General features: G+C 45.8%; 1 protein-coding gene and 1 long non-coding RNA gene across 2 annotated transcripts in view; one reads left to right on the forward strand and one right to left on the reverse strand.

Annotated features, from left to right (window-relative positions):
- AFG2A (AFG2 AAA ATPase homolog A) overlaps positions 1–17,546 on the reverse strand; it is a 2,695,729-nt gene that overhangs the window by 1,259,478 nt on the left and 1,418,705 nt on the right. The window lies entirely within an intron of this gene.
- LOC138515535 (uncharacterized) lies at positions 1,389–6,618 on the forward strand. The gene is made up of 2 exons (XR_011282058.1): positions 1,389–1,479; positions 6,199–6,618. It is a non-coding gene; the product is annotated as an uncharacterized lncRNA (long non-coding RNA).

Genomic DNA, 17,546 nt, shown 5'->3' on the forward strand with positions numbered 1-17,546 from the left:
CCCAGTCCAATCTTCCCGTGCCGGCTCACGTAGGGCCACACAAATCTGTAAATTCAGGCTTGGGGGGCTTAATGCTACACTGCCCTCCACTACTGTCCTTTTCTCTGGGATCCACTTTGTGGGCGCCCCTCAAGTGTTCTGGGCCAGTCTGCTGCTGCTAATCCGTGTCCCCTCCCCCTGAAGGAACGCTGCTTGTTCTCCTTGGTCAAGCGTCCATGGGCCCCACTCTTCAAGAGCTCCTTCGCACTTTGCCCTTCACTTGCCCCCTCCCTTTTATCTATGGCGGGGAGAGGGCACTGCACATGCCCGGACCGTTCAAGCAATGCTCCACCCTCACTTCAGCTCCTCACCCCTCGGGCTGCCCCTGTTTGTGGAGGTTACAACTCCCAGTCTTTGCCTTCACCTTACTCTTGGGTCCCCGCAGTTCTTGTGCCCGGGCTGATCAACCAGTCTTCCCCAACTCGCTGCTTGCCAAGACCACCCCCCCCCCCCCCCCAGGGTGCACTCACCAGTCTCTGGCAGGGGGTGTCACCTCTCCTCAAGCCCCTCGCGGGTGCACCTTTAGGCCGGGGGATGAGGTGGGAGGCTATTCCGCCCTGCTGTGTTCTCTTTTGTTGTTTGCCGCAGGTGGGTCTCCACACGCACCTCGCAGGTGTATTCTCCGGGCCTCCGGTGTCTCCCTCTTCTATGTTGCACTGTGTCCAGGGCCGCTATGCAGCCCTTCCGAATCCCGCTGGGCCAGGGAAGAGGTGGGAGGCTGTCCCACCGTGCTTTGTTCTCTTTTGCTGTTAGCCACGGGGTTTTACTGACGGCCAGCGCAAAGCCAGGGCTTCAGCCCAGAGCGCCGGGGGTGAGGGTGCCACTTTTCACAGGCTCCTTGAGGGTGTATTCCCAGGGCCTCGAGTGTCTCCCTCGCCTTCGTAGCACTGTGTCCGAGGCCACTCTGCCTCCCAGCTCTTACATCTCTGCCCGCCTCGTTAGGGGATGTTCTCAAGGCTGTACAGCGGGATCAAGGGTGCTTTAAATCCCACTCATCGGGTGCCGCACGTCTTCTGCTGTCCCGAGAGCCATTATGACTGCTCTCTGGGACTTAACTCCACACTTACTCCACCATTCCCCAAGGCAGGGAACGGAGCCTTACAATTCTATGACAAGACAGGAGGCTCATATTATGCATTACAATCTTTACTCTGAAACCACAGCAGCAAAGAAAAAACTTTTACAAACAAAAAAGTTTCAACAACAGAACTAGATAAAGTTCAATGTCAATGCATGGGGAACTCCCCAAACCATCATGGAGGATAGGTCATACCCTGCAGGGGACCAATGAGCAGGGACCCTCCTTTATATATGTCCATTACTCTAACGCCAACCCCTCTTTCTTTGCTGCTGACACCACAGAGCTAAGTCACCCCTTTCAGTTGTGTCTTACATTGTTTGTCAGTAGTAGGCTTTATTAGTTTGAATATGGCATATATGGTAAATATGTGTTAATTACCTTTTATTATAAAGGAATTTGTGTATTTGATACAATGTATCTGGATAGCCGCGTGCAGCCGTTGGTTTCATTTTGGTGTCTTTCAAAAAGAAAATATGTATTATGCTCATACATCCTGTTTCAGCTGAAGCAGTGGTGCAATGGTTGAATTTCGGACTACAGTCCATGAGGTTGTGAGTTCGAGGGAGCTCTCTAATTTATTTCTTCTTTAAAAATTTCTCGCGCTTGTAAACTCAGGTGTTTCTAGTGCATTAATCAACTCGCTCCCGGCGTGCGCGAGAGCAGTGTTGTTTACACTGTTCCCTCTTCATTTCGCCTGTTTGAATTCGTGCCCCTTGACAGATTTATGGTCACCTGGGGATTCCAGGTGCTGCAGGCTTTGGGTTCGGCCTGCCCCTGTGGCTTATGTTTGTAACAAAAGCCTCTGTTTCAGTACTGAGCCAAGTTAGCTCAAATATAGAGCTGCAGGTCTCCCATGCAGGAAGACCCGGGTTCGCAGCCGACCAGCGCATGTTTATTTGTATATTTTAAGATTAGATATTTTAATTGTTATATTTTAAATAATTGTATTTTACAGTGGAGGTATTTGATTGTCACCTTTTTTGCTCAGTTGAGCAGGGATTTCCTAATGGGCATTTGGTTGGTTCATGACTTCTTCATAAAGATTATAGCACAAACATTTTAATAGTAAAAATGTGGTTTTGTTAAATGTTTGTAATTTCATATCCCTGGTGACACAACACATTTCCTTACCTTTAGTGCTGGAAAGAAAGAATGTTTACTGATAGACTGTGGGTTTGTTAGGTCAAAGTCTGACCATCCAGCGCAAGAGCCCGATGCACTGCCAGTCTGCAGTTTTATTTTATTTTCTTTGTTTATTTATTCATTTACTTATTTCTTAAGTTATGTGCTTTGCCTTCACTGTAGGTGCCATAAGTTCGGTTTCAGGTTCAGCCTGATTCTATTGCGAGGTTACCCCCTCGTGTACTGCTGATTATCACACCCTGCTCGGGCGAGCAGTTGGAGGTGCACTTGCTCAGTGTATCCTACCTTCAACTTGACAGTTTTCTTTTGTTTGGGTTATCTTCCCTGGAAAGGTGCAGTCACCTGCTCGGTGGCAAGGTTGCCTGGGGTTTCTGCGAGGGGTCCCCTTGTATACGGCTGTGTCCACACCCTGCTAGGGTGAGCAGTTGAGGTACACTTGCTCAGTGTTTCCTCCCTTAAAGTGGGCAACTTGGGTAATTACCTTAACTGGCATGCACCATAACCTGCTCGGTTTCAGGCTCTGCCTGAGTTCTAATGCAAGGTTACCCCCTCGTGCACTGCTGATTATCACGCCCTGCTCGGGCGAGCAGTTGGTGGTGCACTTGCTCAGTGTATTCCTTCCTTAAGGTCGGCAGCTTTGTTTAGGTGCTGCATATGGCTGACGCCATTGTTTGGTCTTGTAGGCGTGCAGTAACCTGCTCGGTTTCAGGCTTCGCCTTGTTCCTACTGCGAGGTGCTCCCTCGTGTACTATTGGTTGCCTCACCCTGCTGGGGTGAGCAGTTGAGGTGCACTTGCTCAGTGTACGCTTTGATAAACAATATGTTTAAGTGTTGACTGGAACACATTTGCGTTTTTTCAGAATTGTCAGTGGCCCAGAAAGCTCAGTGAGTATCAGCTTATATAAGGGCCGGGGATTCGGTCCCCTGTGAGGGCGTAACCCCTCTTCTTTGGATATTTTATATATATTTCATATATTATATATTCTTTATTTATTAAGTGCTTTAAAGAAAAGAGTGTGGAAGTGGTTGTAAACAGACCCATATGGGGTTGTACCTTCCTCTCTAACCATCTCTCTGGTGTTATCATTCATCTTTTAGTTAAAAATTCTGTCACCCTTTACCTTAGTTAGTTTCAGGACAACTCAGTCCTTTCCTTAGGTTTTGATTCCCGACCTCAATTGCTCCACCCAATACCAGTGCTGATTAAGCTACAGTATTTTCTCTCAACATGAGGAAGAATAAAGATGATGCGTTATGCCTCTATTGAGGTCTGTAGGGCTTAAGGCTCTCTTTAGTGGGGACGTTTGTTCTCCCCTACTTTTGTCCCATTGGACATTCCTTATTCTTTTGGTTTCTGGTGGAGACAGGGTCAGCTTGAGGGTAACCGTTCAGTTTTTTTTACATGACAAGTTGAGCAACCATGTTTTACTTGGATGGAGTGTTTGGAAACACTTGATGGTATCAGTTAGACGAGTTGCCAAATAATAACTTGCTGGCGCCTGCCTCATGTTTTTCCTCCCAAAGCTTGGCCTATGGTTCAGCTAACCGTCTAACAGTGTGTTGCAACTTCTCCTCTGCTCGAGGAGTACACGCAGGCTTCTGTACCCTCATGAGCGTTGCTTAACCTCTTTAGAGTGCTGTTTTCATATCCGTGCTGACCGTTCTGATACAGGTTCCTATTTTTGGAAAGGTCTACATCAGTCTTTTATCCTGCTGAGATCGATAAGTGAACACCTCACACCACACAACGCTCGTAGTAGTGTTAAGCACCACTCATATACCTGAGGGTTCGTAGTACTGTTTTGCTATGGACAATGTGCTTAGTTTTTCCTTCCCCTGATTCCCTTAGTGGCCAGTCAGCCTCACATGAATACAGTGACTCAGACCTCAGGGTTTGAGGGGACAGTGGTCCCAGATTTCTTCTCAACCTTGCATTTACAGGGCATTGGTAATTATCCAGAGTTCTTTCCCCCTCATTCCCCTTCCTGCCATTCTTGGGGGAGATTGCATCATAATATTACACCTCTGGGAGTATCCAATGGTTTCAGTTTTTTCCTTTTTACAGGAGTTCTGGCGGGTGACCAGTGCAGACTCGCACTGAGCATTTCCCTCCCGTCTGTTACTTTCCTTTGTGCTAATCTCTGGTATTTCAATAAGTTAACTGGAGTCTGTCCAGTCAGGGGATTGGTTAGAGGCGCTAGTGGGTATTTATTTCTCTTAACGGTGTAAAGCGGGGCTTTAATGTGGTCCTCAGGGTAGTTTTCTTTCTGGATTGCAAGGTTTTTCCTTTGGATAAGTGGGGGAGGTTTCTCCTCTTTTGGGAAGGCTCAATATCCCTTGGTGGGATAGAGGGGTCTGGGAGTGATACTATCCCCCATCCACTTTATGACCCTCTATCACAATGCGTTCCAGAGTCTATACATTAACTTTCAGACGGTGTCTGCCGCTACGATTACCAGAGTGCTGGGATATATATTTGGTTGATGACTTGATTATCATAGTCACCTGCATGGCAGGTGGACCTTTGGGGTTTTCACAAGAGTTTGTTTGCAGTAAGGTGCCAGCTCAGGGTGCTGTGAGCTTCAAAGATCTGCAAATTGGCTGAAATATAGGTTGGACCTCTTCTGGTGTACACCTTCAGTTTAACCATTTAGTGATCAGTTCTTTGCAGTTTAGAGTCTTGCTAAGATTTTGGAAATTTGGTGTCCTCCTTCGGTTACTTTTGATCCGCTAGGGGATTTATCACCAGGGAGGAGGGATCAAGGTTCAAGCACCGGGCATACCTACAAAGGAGTTTAGATATCACTATAATGGTAGTGATTGGATGTCGGATACATTTTTTCTTCTTGCGAAGTTTGGCCTCTTAAGGATCAGGTTTATAATATCTGCCTTTTGTCATGGTAGCAGAGTCCTTCTTCAAGAGTTCGGGAGGTCTGAGGGTCTCCGTGTTGGCGGTTTGACGGGTTTAGCTTCTCAGGTGGGGCCCTCTCTTCCATTCTGCTTCTGCCTCCAGAAGACTTCCCTCCTTAGTATACACATATGTCTGAAGACAATTGTAGATTAATTCTATTGCTTTTCAGCTCAGCTCAGGATGGATTGTCCTATTACAAAATTTATAAAAATGATTTTTTACTCCCATTTTACCCTTTTGAAGATTTGTCTTTCCCTCTTGGTTCTCCAGTGTAGTTCTGTGACATGCCCTGTTTCTAATGCGATATCTTCCTTTAATGCATGGGATGGAACCTATAAGACTTTCACCCCTATGGGGTACTTTTCTTTATCTCCAGGAGAGCTAGGTGTTTGTTTTCATTGGTTTGCTTTCTAGGTCCCCAAAAATGGTACGAATTTAAGTGTTTTGAATATTTGATTGAACAACATAGGTGCTTATTTCAGATGGTTTTGTCCTAACCTATTAGTATAGGAAAACTTTGTTCAATGTTTTCCCCTCTTTTAACCAGTTGGTTTTGGTGGCCTGTAAGGAACGCTGGATTTGGCACATTCCTGTTTTTCTTGCAGTGGATTTGACTTTGCCTTATAAGACAGCTTTTCGGGCAACCTAGTCTTGGGCAATTCTCTGATTGGTCAACAGATTGATTTAATGAAAGCATTTAAAAAATGTTTCCTTTCCTATTATTTTATTATATTATCTATTATATTGGATCATTTTGTACGTACTAATGAGATGCAAGGGCTTTGAACTTGCATAATATGAGCCTCCTGTCTTGTCATAGAATGACTAATCCCCCACACTAACGTGAGATGGGGGTTTAGATTCTATTAAAGACAAGGAGGCGATTATTATCCCTCCCACCCACCCTGGATATGATATGATATGACAATTGTGATACGCATGTGCACAGGTGGTTCAAGTAAGAACATTCTTTGGTTTGTTGTTCTTCCCAACCACCCACCCTTCTTGCTTGTTGTTCTTACAGGTACGAGTTGAGGTTCTGCTCAGGAGTGTGGATCGCAGTTACAAGTTCTGGAGTGCGTGATTTCGGGTGAGAAGTCCTATCCAGAAGAACTTCTTCATTGCTTCAGGCTGCGGAAAGGTTGAGATCTCCGGTTTCGCTGGATCCTTTTTCTCTGCGCTACGCAGTTCAACCGTTCCATTGGGCGTCTGGTGCAAGTCAGCTGCAGAAAGAGGGGTTGGCGTTAGAGTAATGGACATATATAAAGGAGGGTCCCTGCTCATTGGTCCCCTGCAGGGTATGACCTATCCTCCATGATGGTTTGGGGAGTTCCCCATGCATTGACATTGAACTTTATCTAGTTCTGTTGTTGAAACTTTTTTGTTTGTAAAAGTTTTTTCTTTGCTGCTGTGGTTTCAGAGTAAAGATTGTAATGCATAATAATCGCCTCCTTGTCTTTAATAGAATCTAAACCCCCATCTCACGTTAGTGTGGGGGATTAGTCATTAGGCGTCCATCTTGTCCGCGCCCCCTGGTGGTCAAAATTCAGTTTTAAAGTGAAAGTGAAACTTTTTTTTTCTTTTACCGGATTCCCCGTCTGACGACTGGGAATATTCATGAGCATGTGAATACATGCCAGCAGAGGCGTTTGCTAGGAGGGGGCTATAGCCCCTGGTCTTTTGGTTGTAGCCCCGGATAGAATCTCAGGTGCTACAACCAAAATGCAAGCTAGCCCCCAGTCCTGACAGTTCCAACATCAGCGTAGCCCCTGGTCTTTTCCAGACCTAGCAGCACCCCTGCATGCCAGACCCATGCTGGAGAACAATAGTTATAGGTAAGTAACTTAAACCCTAGTTGGCTTTAACTTTTATAAACAACATATGATAGAGAAAGCTATTGCTTCTTTGTTGTTTGTGGCTGTTCGGGGCAGCGCAGGAAATGGGCTGGAATAAAACAGCGCAAAGCTTCAGCAAAGTTTGTCTCGCCGGAACGCTGCTTCGTCACGAGGCCCAGGAAACTCCCAGATTTGTTCCCAAGCCTGAGCTCTCAAGCACGATCAGCCATCGCTTCTGAAGAGACTGCACGCAAGACTGAATGAAGAATCAGCCAAACCTCACATAGTGTTTAGAAGCTGTCCAAATTGGTATATATGCTTTGCAATTTACAGACTTTTTTTGTAAGGGTGATTATTGTGATCAATGAAAAGAGAAGAGTCCCACGTCCATTTCAAGCTCAAAAGGGTTTCTTGCTGACTTGTTTCACATTTAAAATGGTGGGCATTATTATGTTTCCAAAATGCAGGTTTGGGTTCCATGAAGAGATACTGTGTTCCATGACCTTGCTTGGGACCATGTTCCTCTGGCCTCCCCAATCCCCCCCACTCCCTCACTGGCGGGCCTCTCCCTCCGCCTTCACCCCAAGGGAGGAGAGGGTTCCCAGAGTAAATTTTTCGGATTTCCAGCACTGGTTCTGGGCTTCGATAGGATTTGCCCTTCCCACCCTGTTTATCATACGTTTACATCTGCCTTTCACATGGGTCAATGAACACAGCGTGCATATGAAGAGTGGGATATATTTTCTCACTGTTGTTGAGTCCGTAGTACGGTACTCTGAAAGCCTACTGTCTCACCATGAAGTAAAGTAAAGCCTGACCTGGAACAAGCTTTGAATAAAAACCTTTTTACATCAAGGTGCCAAGGTTTTCAATGTTACCATATCAGTTTTGACCAGTCCATTTCCTTTACTTCTGTTACCAACAGCATTCACCTTTATACAGTCTGTTCTTGACTATGTCACTCTTGGCTAAAGCTTCATAGTCCCAGAATTGAAATTTTGGAGTTTGACCTTGGGTACAAGTGTACACCTATGTTTAAACGTCAGGTTTGTCAGTTACATGTTGGGCTGCAAGCACTAGTCCAGTCCTAAAGTATATCAGGGGCCAGGGCACCTAGTTCTGAGCATCGTGTTATGGGGTGCCAGTTTTTTGTGGGTAAACCCGCATTTATATGTGGGGTTTGCTGAGTATCTCACGTACATTTTTGGCAGGCGACTGTTTTCCTTTCTTTGGCGCCACCGGCGTGAGATTTGCCTGAGGCACTTGATTACACCTCATAGTTGGCAACAGCTCACCCTGCCGGGAGACACCGGTGGAAGGTCCCTGCGGGGATCCGATCGGGAGAGAACCTAAGAAGAACCGAGGGAGAGCCGCGGGAGAGCTGAGAGAAGGCTGAGGGAGAGGGAGCTCCGGAGTCTTCACGGAGGGCAGTCAGGCCCTTTGTCGTGTCCGGGACGTTCCCTGAGGCTGCCCTTTTCCCCCGTCGGCAGTTTACCTCTCCCCTATCCAGGGTTGAGTGTGTGTGCTGGATGCGAGAGCTGAAGGAGCAAGTTGACTGCTGCTGTGTCAAGTCCCGGCCCTGTGTGAGGGCCAGAGCAGAGCCGTTCCCGCCGTGCTGCATGTTAGCGGCCAGGTAGGAGTGGGAAAGAGTGAGAAAAAAGGGCACCGTGCACCACGTGTGCATACACACGACAAAGAAGTGGATTTGACAGACAGGCCTGAAGGCCGTTATTTGCCCGTATTTACCTGTCACAGTGAACTTGGAGATGCCTTAGTATTCAAATTAGCTTCACGTCATGAGGGGTTGAGGTACTGCATCGCCGACAAGCGGTGGGTGTCAGTAGGGGGCCCATTGTAAAGTAATGTAGGTATCCAGAGAGGGCTACTCTCTCTGCTAAGAAAACGTTTTTGCATTGTCCAGAGGCCCGGTTTGGCCATGTGAGTTATGTTTATAATTAGCTAGCTACGGTTATCAGCCTGGGGGACAGTGTTCCACCCATTTCGGATCCTAGCCCTTAGGCATCTCGCTGGGACAGTGGAGATTCCGCTCATGACAATTCCGGGGCTCAACTGGCTTCAGGCAGCGGTCGAGTAGGTCCAAGGGTTTGTCAGACGGTGGGGCGAGTTTTTACCAAAGGTGAAGGTATTTACACCCTGTGTGACACCCTTATGCCAATTACTTATTAATTTACAAAAGGTGAAGGGACTATGTCCTGTGACACAGTTGATGCCAGGCAATTATTTATTTACCAAAGGTGAATGTATTTACGCCCTGTGTGACAGAGCTGATGCCAAGCACTTATTTATTTACCAAGGGTGAATGTATTAATGCCCCGTGTGACACAGTTGATGCCAGCCAATTATTTATTTATCAAAGGTGAACGTACCTACGCCTGTGTGATGCAATTGATGACGTTAACTATTTTCATCCTCAAGGTGAAAACATTTAATGCTGAATATAATGGAGGGATGACCTCTAAGTATTTGTCTGTCATTTACTAGCAGTGGTGTAATATCATGTGTGCATGTCTAGGATTGGTTTTAATAAATTCATAAATTCATATATATATATATATATATATATATATATATATATATATAAACAAAAGCTGTTCAAGCTTATCAAAAGAAGCATGGCTGTGTCTGTTTATTTAACCAGGTGCATCAGTATTTGGTCAGTCTGCGGGGCTGACCTGCCATAGACCATCGCATGAGGGGCACTCAATCCTCCCCCTGGGATTTTCATTGGCACATGTGTGCGGTAAGGTGTTAGTATCCCCTCCTCAGGTCTCCTACAAGTTGCTGCTCATCTTTCTTTTAGAAAACATAGGGTAAACACTGTTACACAAAGTATAGAAATGCCCAGACAAATAAGCCACCAAACTTCCAGGATTGCCCAAGCTCGCTCTCTATACCCTGATGTAGGTCAACTGTCCAGTATTTTGCGGGACCGTCCCGTATTTGGGGACTCTGCCCCGCAGTTTGCAGAGTGGCTATGTGGGACGCAGGTTGTCCCGACTTGCTTTGTTCCCGGGAGTGTGACTCTCGGGAGACAGCAAGTTGGCTGTCTCCCGAGCAAACTGAAGTTGTCATCTACACACTACGGCGCTGCCGCCTGCAGTTTTCTTTCTCTGGGTGGCTCCGCGGCCCCGGCTCCTTTTGTCTTGCTGCTAACGCTCTGACACCCGTCTTCATTCCAATGCTAAAGCTTTGTTCCTGGGGTCATGATGGTCATATTTCCAGTTAAAATACGTGACCATCACCTCCCAAGGACAAACCATTTGCATTGCAATAAAGCAAGGTGTTAATAGCCATTAACAAATTGTTTAAATTACAAATGGGGCTGGCCAAACGTGAATGACACTGTGACGTCATCATCACCTTGTCGGCAAGTGTCCCGCAAAAAAGTCTCAAAAAGTTGGCATCCCTACCCGGATGCATTCAACATAACTGTATACACTAACACACAATTCTCCAACTGCACAACCATTACAACATTACAGGACATGTGCTTCTCCTCACTTTAGCAGAACTTTGGTCTACCCAACAGGACTGACATGGTCCCACACTAACACAAAATATTGTTCTCAGCTGTATCCCTCCCCTCTTATGTTTGTAGGATCTATTCCCCACTTTCCCATCCTTTCATCTTGCCCTTGCTCATTTGCTTTCTTCCAGCCGACTAAATCCTGGATACCCCTGGCAAGGGCTCTACGGACAGGCGTAGGCATAGTATAAAAGCCTAGTAACATAGCATAACATCTGTGGCCTGGTGAAGAGTGGGACTGGCTGCCTTTTCTTTGAAATCCCTGTTAGCATTTAAAATATGAATGCTTTCTTTGCTTCTCTGTGAGTTTACATTAACGTGCACATGAACCCACTGGAGTATGTTGACACATCAGGTTTTTGAAATCAAGGGTTCTATTCGATTTCAGGGCAGCTAAGAGGCTTTTGGGGTGCTAAGAAATATGCCCCAGGTGTGACACAAGCCATTTTTAACTATTCGAGCGTTAGGAAAACGAGGTTGTAAATCAGAGTTGTCAGCCTTAGGCTGGAGTATAATAAAATCCCCTGGTGACAGCTCAGGGGTACAGCCACCTCTCCCCCACCCCTTTAGATTTATGAGGTCCTTTAAAATTTACTACTTTCCTGAAATAAAACTTGCTGGGCTGCATATTTTCTTTGTTTTCCCAGAATTGTCTTGTTAGCCCTTCACTGAAAACGGTATCCGTTTTCGTTGCAGCTTGTGGTCGCAAAAAATGCATGTATTACATATATATGTATATATAGAATACAACAATTTAGAAAGTAACTTTAGCTTACGGGCTCCTCCCGCAAAAAGAAAACACGTGCACAATTGTGCGTCGAGACACAGAGCTCGCGGTTCTGCCAGTCAGGGTGTTAGCACTTGCGATTCAGGCTGCCTGCCCGGAGACTGGCAACAGCCACCCCTGGTGAGAGGAGAACAAGGCATTGAAAGCAGTTTGGGCCTGGTGTCCGAAGCCGTGACTCACAGCCAGAATGACGCCTCACCAACTTGCCGACTATCACAAGGAATCATGCGTCCCTGCTGCACAGTTGGGGCGGTGGTTACTGGCATGTGGGGGTTTAGAAATCTAGTGAACGCCACTTGGAATAGCCTGTGGCATATTGGTGCACATAGATTTCTATTTTTTACCTGATCCCTAGAATATGCTGTTTTTCTATTCTAAGGCTGAACGTACCTCATTACAAGTTTGGTGGCAGGCGGTGTTAGTTCCCATTAATTGGAGTCCATAGGACTCTATGGGGGATTTCGGTGGTATTACTGCCGGTGGTAATTATGCCGAAATTGCGTTTTTTTAGGCAGGAAGGTGACGGGCGGCTTTACCTACAGCTCTTAGCTGGAGGCGAATCCTCCACCTCTCTGCCAAACTCGTTGTTGGGCGGTGCGGTAATGCAGCAGTAACAGTATTACTGCCGCATTTTTACTGCACTGCCCAACTTATAATGATGCCCAATCTTGAAAAGGCCGAGTGCCACAGATCTATCCTCTCACAATTCCACCAGGGTTTCAGGGAAGAACGGAAAGCTTGATTTTCTGGAGGTATCACTCCGGGATGACTAAACATCCCACAGCACTATTCCTAACAAAATGTCTGCAGCACACCAGTGACTCTGTAAATCATTTTTTTCACGTCAAAATTGTTTCACCCGATCTAAACCTTAGTTGAGGTCTATGGCCAAACTCTGTTAATTGAATGTGGGGGCTTCAGTTTTCTTTAATGCCCAAAATGTTTGCAAATGTCTGAAATAAACCAATACATATTAGGTTATTTAGCCTTTTCTAATTTTTTTGGGCTACGTTTACTATCATCAATTAAGGTGACTTACAACTGAAGAGGATAATGGAAACGCCAATGGCGTAGCGGGGACCCCCGCTGCCTCCACAGTGCGGGTGCACCCACCACCATATGTCCTGTTGGAGGGGGCCCCCGGACTAAAAAAAAACCAAAGTTTTAAAAAAGAAAGAAAAGAAAATTGTTTCTTTTTGAAGTCACTCTGCATTCATTGCGCATTATTTCCATTATGGCTGGTCCTTTAACGCTAATAATTTCTTTATGAAGTCAGAGTGACTTCAAATAGAAACCATTTCTTTTTTGAAGTAAAAGGACTCCACTCCAGCCCATGACATGGAGGCCTCCAGATCCTCTGCAGATGACGAGAGCAATCGTTCCTGGCGGCTGCAGGGAGCTGAAGGCCTCGTTCCCATACATATATATATATATATGTATATGTATGTGTATATACATATATATATATATATATATATATATATATATTACACAGCCACAGTAGTGGCTGTGTAGTGATGGTTAAGTTGCTAATCCCATAGGAAGAGCACTTTTTGGGCGGCTTATAACTTCGCTGTCCCTGGACGAGTCCACACCAAACTTTGCAAAAAAAGTATATGGCCCACTCTGAATGTTTTTGCAAAGTTTGGTGAGGTTTGGTTCAAGGGGGGGGGAATGCATAGGGGGGGTCCCAAAATTTATTTTTTCCCCATAGACTGAATGGGGGAAAAAACTTTGCTCACGCCTACAGCCCAAACCGCTGAACGGATTTTCACCAAATTTGCGGCAGGAGCAGCGGCTTGGTCCCGAAAGCGTGCTTTTGTAAATTCCGTCCAGTAGTTTTTTTTAAAAAATGACCAAAAAGTAGGTCACAAAAAAGTAGTGATATCTATGTCCGGTCCGCGGACACACTTCCCTGTTCGCTCCGCAGACAGTGTCCTGATTGGCTAATCGGCTTGCGTCATGTCCGTGGACATGTCACATGTTTGCTGATTGGATGGTGAGGAGCATGAAGTGATTCAGATTTTTGGAAACGCCCGCCATCTTGGATTCGCAGACAACGGCCGATGTCCGCGGACAAACGTATGAAAAAACACAGCATTCCACTTTGTCAAACTTATCAAATAATCTCTGGGGAGGTGAGGATGGGATGGGATATGGCTGCAAGAAGCAAAAAAAATGGGTGTTTTTTGCGGCGAAAGTCCGCAAACAGTCCTTTATGTTCGCGAACAGTCCTGTGAAAGTTTGCGAACACCTTAGCATTACAGGGTTGGTGAAATGCAGTTCTTGGATGGCTTATAACTTTGGCGCCACGTAATGGAATGAAATTTTGCATGTATATTCCTGGGCTGATTCGGAGTGAGTATGCAATGTTTGGTGGGATTTTGTCATGAGGGGGCAAAATTAGAGGGGGGTCCCAAAATAATGGAAAGGCTTATAAATGAGGTGCCATTTGACAAATCTACACTTCATTTGGCATACTGATAATAGATCAAGATATACATGTTTTTGCGAAGTTTGGTGGGATTCTGTCGAGAAGGAGCAAAACTAGAGTGGGGGTCCCAAAATATTGTAAAGGCTTATAAATGTGGTGCCATTTGACAAATCTACACAAAGGTTTGCAAAAAGATTATAGATCTAGATTTAGATGTTTTCGTAAAGTCTGAATGGATTTTGTCAAGTGGGGGCTAGGTTATATGATGATTGTATGTGCATACATGTGACATTTTTGAAAAAATAAAACATGGGTGGATTTCCAGCAAACTTGCGTAAGGAGCATTGGCAAGGACCTACAAGCATGGTTTTGCAAATGCGCCAGTGTTTTATTATTTGACAAGTGTCATAATGTAGCTACAAAAAATAGCAGTGTACCTTTAGTGACTGAGGGGTAGGTAGCCTGTGGCCATGGGCAGTGGCCAGATTGTCTGGGTCATGGAATAAGGTCATGATCCGGACAATCTGACCATGACCACAAGGGACAAAACATAGGATTAAAGTGGCCATGTCCACCTGTGGTTATTCAAAATTAGGATAGATTTGAAAGGGAAGAAAAATGTGCTCGTGATAATATGGTCCTAGGGTTCTCTTTTTGCCTTCTGCAGGTTGCCATGGAAAGCGAAGAGGGGCCCTGTATGGAACCTTTGATGTCCTAGGTGTTAGTCTTAGCAGTGCACAGTGGTGGCACGAGTTATGGTTGCTTAGTTTACCATAGCTGGCGAATTTCAGGGTTTTTTCGGTTTTACTTTGGAACCATAACGTCTGTTTAACTAAGTTTTTTCTTTGAATTTCATAGGTTTTTATTAGTCCAACTTAACCATAACGTCCCTTTATATAATCTAATAAGCATGAATGAGTGAGTGCATGCTGTATGGGTGGCTGCCTGGGTGTGCCTGTATGGTGAAATGGTACACACTTAAATGTATGTGTGGCTGGGTGTGTGTGTATGGTGAATCGCGTGCTTGCTTGTGGTAAGGGGTGCAACAAAAGTTACATTTCAGGGGGGCTAACCCTTCAAATGTTGGGAGAGGCGCTAACTTCACGGGTGGTGGGCAAACGTATTTGTGTGGGGGCATCTAACTTCTTTTTGCATCCAAATGAGACTATGCTAGTGCAGATTCAATGTTAAAAGCAGTTAACTCTCTCCTTTGAGTCTGAAAGCACCCCCTTATGGATTGATGTGAGAATGAGTGGTCTCCTGTCTCCTCTCTACCCTTCCAATCACTCCCCTGGCATGCACATACTGAACCCACATCATGATTTATTTGCCTAAAAACGTATACATTTGAATGCAAGTACTAACAGTGAAATGCTTTTGTTAACTGCGAAACCCAAGCGCCCTTTAACACCTGTGTCCTGTTGTGTCCGGCAACGTCTCTGTAGGTCAGCCGGGTTGAGTCAGCATAACCCAAAATTTCAGGGGTGTGGGGTAGAGGGCTGAAGCCCAGTCAGCTTAATGGTGTTGCACCACTGCTTGTGTTTAATGCCTTGATTACTTATTGGTAATCTTCATTACTTCTAGCCCTATTGTTCCTCATCTAAGTGCTTGTATATGAGGCACTTTGCCTCATACACCAGTACTGGGATGAGGTAGAGGGACATGGAGGTAATAATGCCCAACTTAGTTACCTGTAATCTTCATTACTCCTAGTCCCACTCTTCCTTGGCCCAATATTTATCTTTGAGCCAAGGTGCCTCATACGTAAACACTGGGACACAGAAGAGGGACATGGAGGTAAAATTAGGCCGAAGAGCTGATTTTAGGGGTGGGGCAGAGGGTGGGTGGGAGAGGGGATGTGTGGGGGGTGGGGCAGAGATTGTGTGATCAAATGTGATGGTCATCCACACCCAGGCTAAGCAGGCATGATATGTGGTGTTAGTGGCTAGATAGGCATTTTGGTGCAGCCAGTCTAGTCATGTCTTAGTTTGGCTTGACCTTTTTTTTAACTAGGTATCTATGAAAAAGCAGTCCTACTAAGTGTAATTACCTGGCTAGACTGGCAATTGGGTGCTGTCAGTCTAGCCGTTTCTCACTGTGCATTGTATATTTTTTGGGGCATCTGTGATCAAACAACCATGATAGGTGTTAATGCTTTGACTGGCATTTTGGTGTAACCTGCCTAGGTATGTCTATATGTTGCCTGGCATGCTTAACTGTAATATGCTATTACGTGTCTAGACTGGTCTACATTGTGCAGACAGTTGTACATGTTTTCATTGTGGTATGGCATTCTTAATGGCAAAACGTTACATTAATTAAAGCATTAATGTTCCTGTGCACTGTTGGTGTAACAAATAAACTTCTGGGGCACCACTGGTCCAGGTATGAATATCAGTTTCTAAACCATCAATCAGCCCACAACTCTAGTACACCAGAAGGGACCAGAACAGATTGGAACACAAGTCATTTATAAACCACCTTGTCCAATTTTGGTAACCTGGACGGAGCAGCAAACTTATCTCCTCAAGGTCTTGGGTTATTGGTTAGTTGCAACACAGCGAAGATACAAATATTACCCAATAATAAAAGGGACTGTCCAATAAAGGTTGTATAAAAATATCTACTGTATTATTATTACAACAGATAGTTCTAGCACACTACAAAATACAACCCACCCTGTAACAGAACATAGATAACAGACTGTTTTGCGAAGGAAAGGGATGCACCCATGATACTGAAAGGATGGTAGTCGGTAAAGCAATCAGTCTTAACTGTTCAAGGTTATTTGGTTTCCGCACCAAGGGAGCAAGGGGTCGTAAATGTCAATATGGACCTTTGGCAAAGGACCAGGGGGGACAGAACCACAATGTACCTGGTGCTTGAGATAATCTTGATGCTCGACAGCGTCAAGTCGGTTCCAGGATGCTTTGCAGCTCCTGCGACAAGTTCAATGCGGGAGACAGCTGCGGGTATCAGGAGGCAGGCAGTTTGGCAAGTGAAGCTGGACATACAGCTGCAGGCTGGCCTACACGGCGGCTCAGTGTCAAAAATCGTTGTCTCTGTGCTAGTTGGCAGATCTGGAGCACTGGTCGAGGCGTCTCAGGCTGCTTTTAGTGACTGCAACGAGACAACAGTCAGTGGTACTGCTGGTCGCGGTTCCGGGCTTGAGTGCCTCGAAAATGTCCTTAAAAGATGGATGCTGGTTGATGCTTGTTGTGGCACTCCTTCTAGCTTCTTCGCTGGGCTTGTGTCGTCCTTTAAGGTGGAAGGCCCAAAGCTGAGGAGAGTGTTTGTAGGCAACACCCTTGTCCTTTGGTCAGAGGCTCTCTGGCACGTCCCACCTAGGAAGCTTGCTGGCAGAACCTAGTGGGGCATGCTGTGTGCTGGCTGGGTACCGGTTCTGGACCTGCTGGGTGGGTCCTCAGAGTCCTTCATCTCCCTCTGTTCCCTTGGAGATGTTTAGGGGAGGGATCTTGCTTCCCTCTTGTAAATCCTGGCCTTCCTTCACTGGCGGAAGCGGTAAGGTAGACTGTACCTTCAGCCCGGGTTCAAACGGGTCCTCCTTCTTACTCATTTTAAAGTCGGCAGATGATCTGCTAATTGAGGGGTTCAGCCCTCTTTTAAAGCCAAATGGGTCCCAGTGATTAGTGCAGGCTAAGTCTACCTTAATGAACCTATCCTGAGTCCCCACCAGCAATCTTCTGTTATGCGAGAGGTGATAACCAGAGTGCTTTGCAACAGGAACGTTAAGGGATGACAGCATGTA

The sequence above is a fragment of the Ambystoma mexicanum genome, chromosome 6q (genome assembly GCF_040938575.1).
Source record: "Ambystoma mexicanum isolate Mex_15411 chromosome 6q, UKY_AmexF1_1, whole genome shotgun sequence".
Classification (NCBI taxonomy): Eukaryota; Metazoa; Chordata; class Amphibia; order Caudata; family Ambystomatidae; genus Ambystoma; species Ambystoma mexicanum.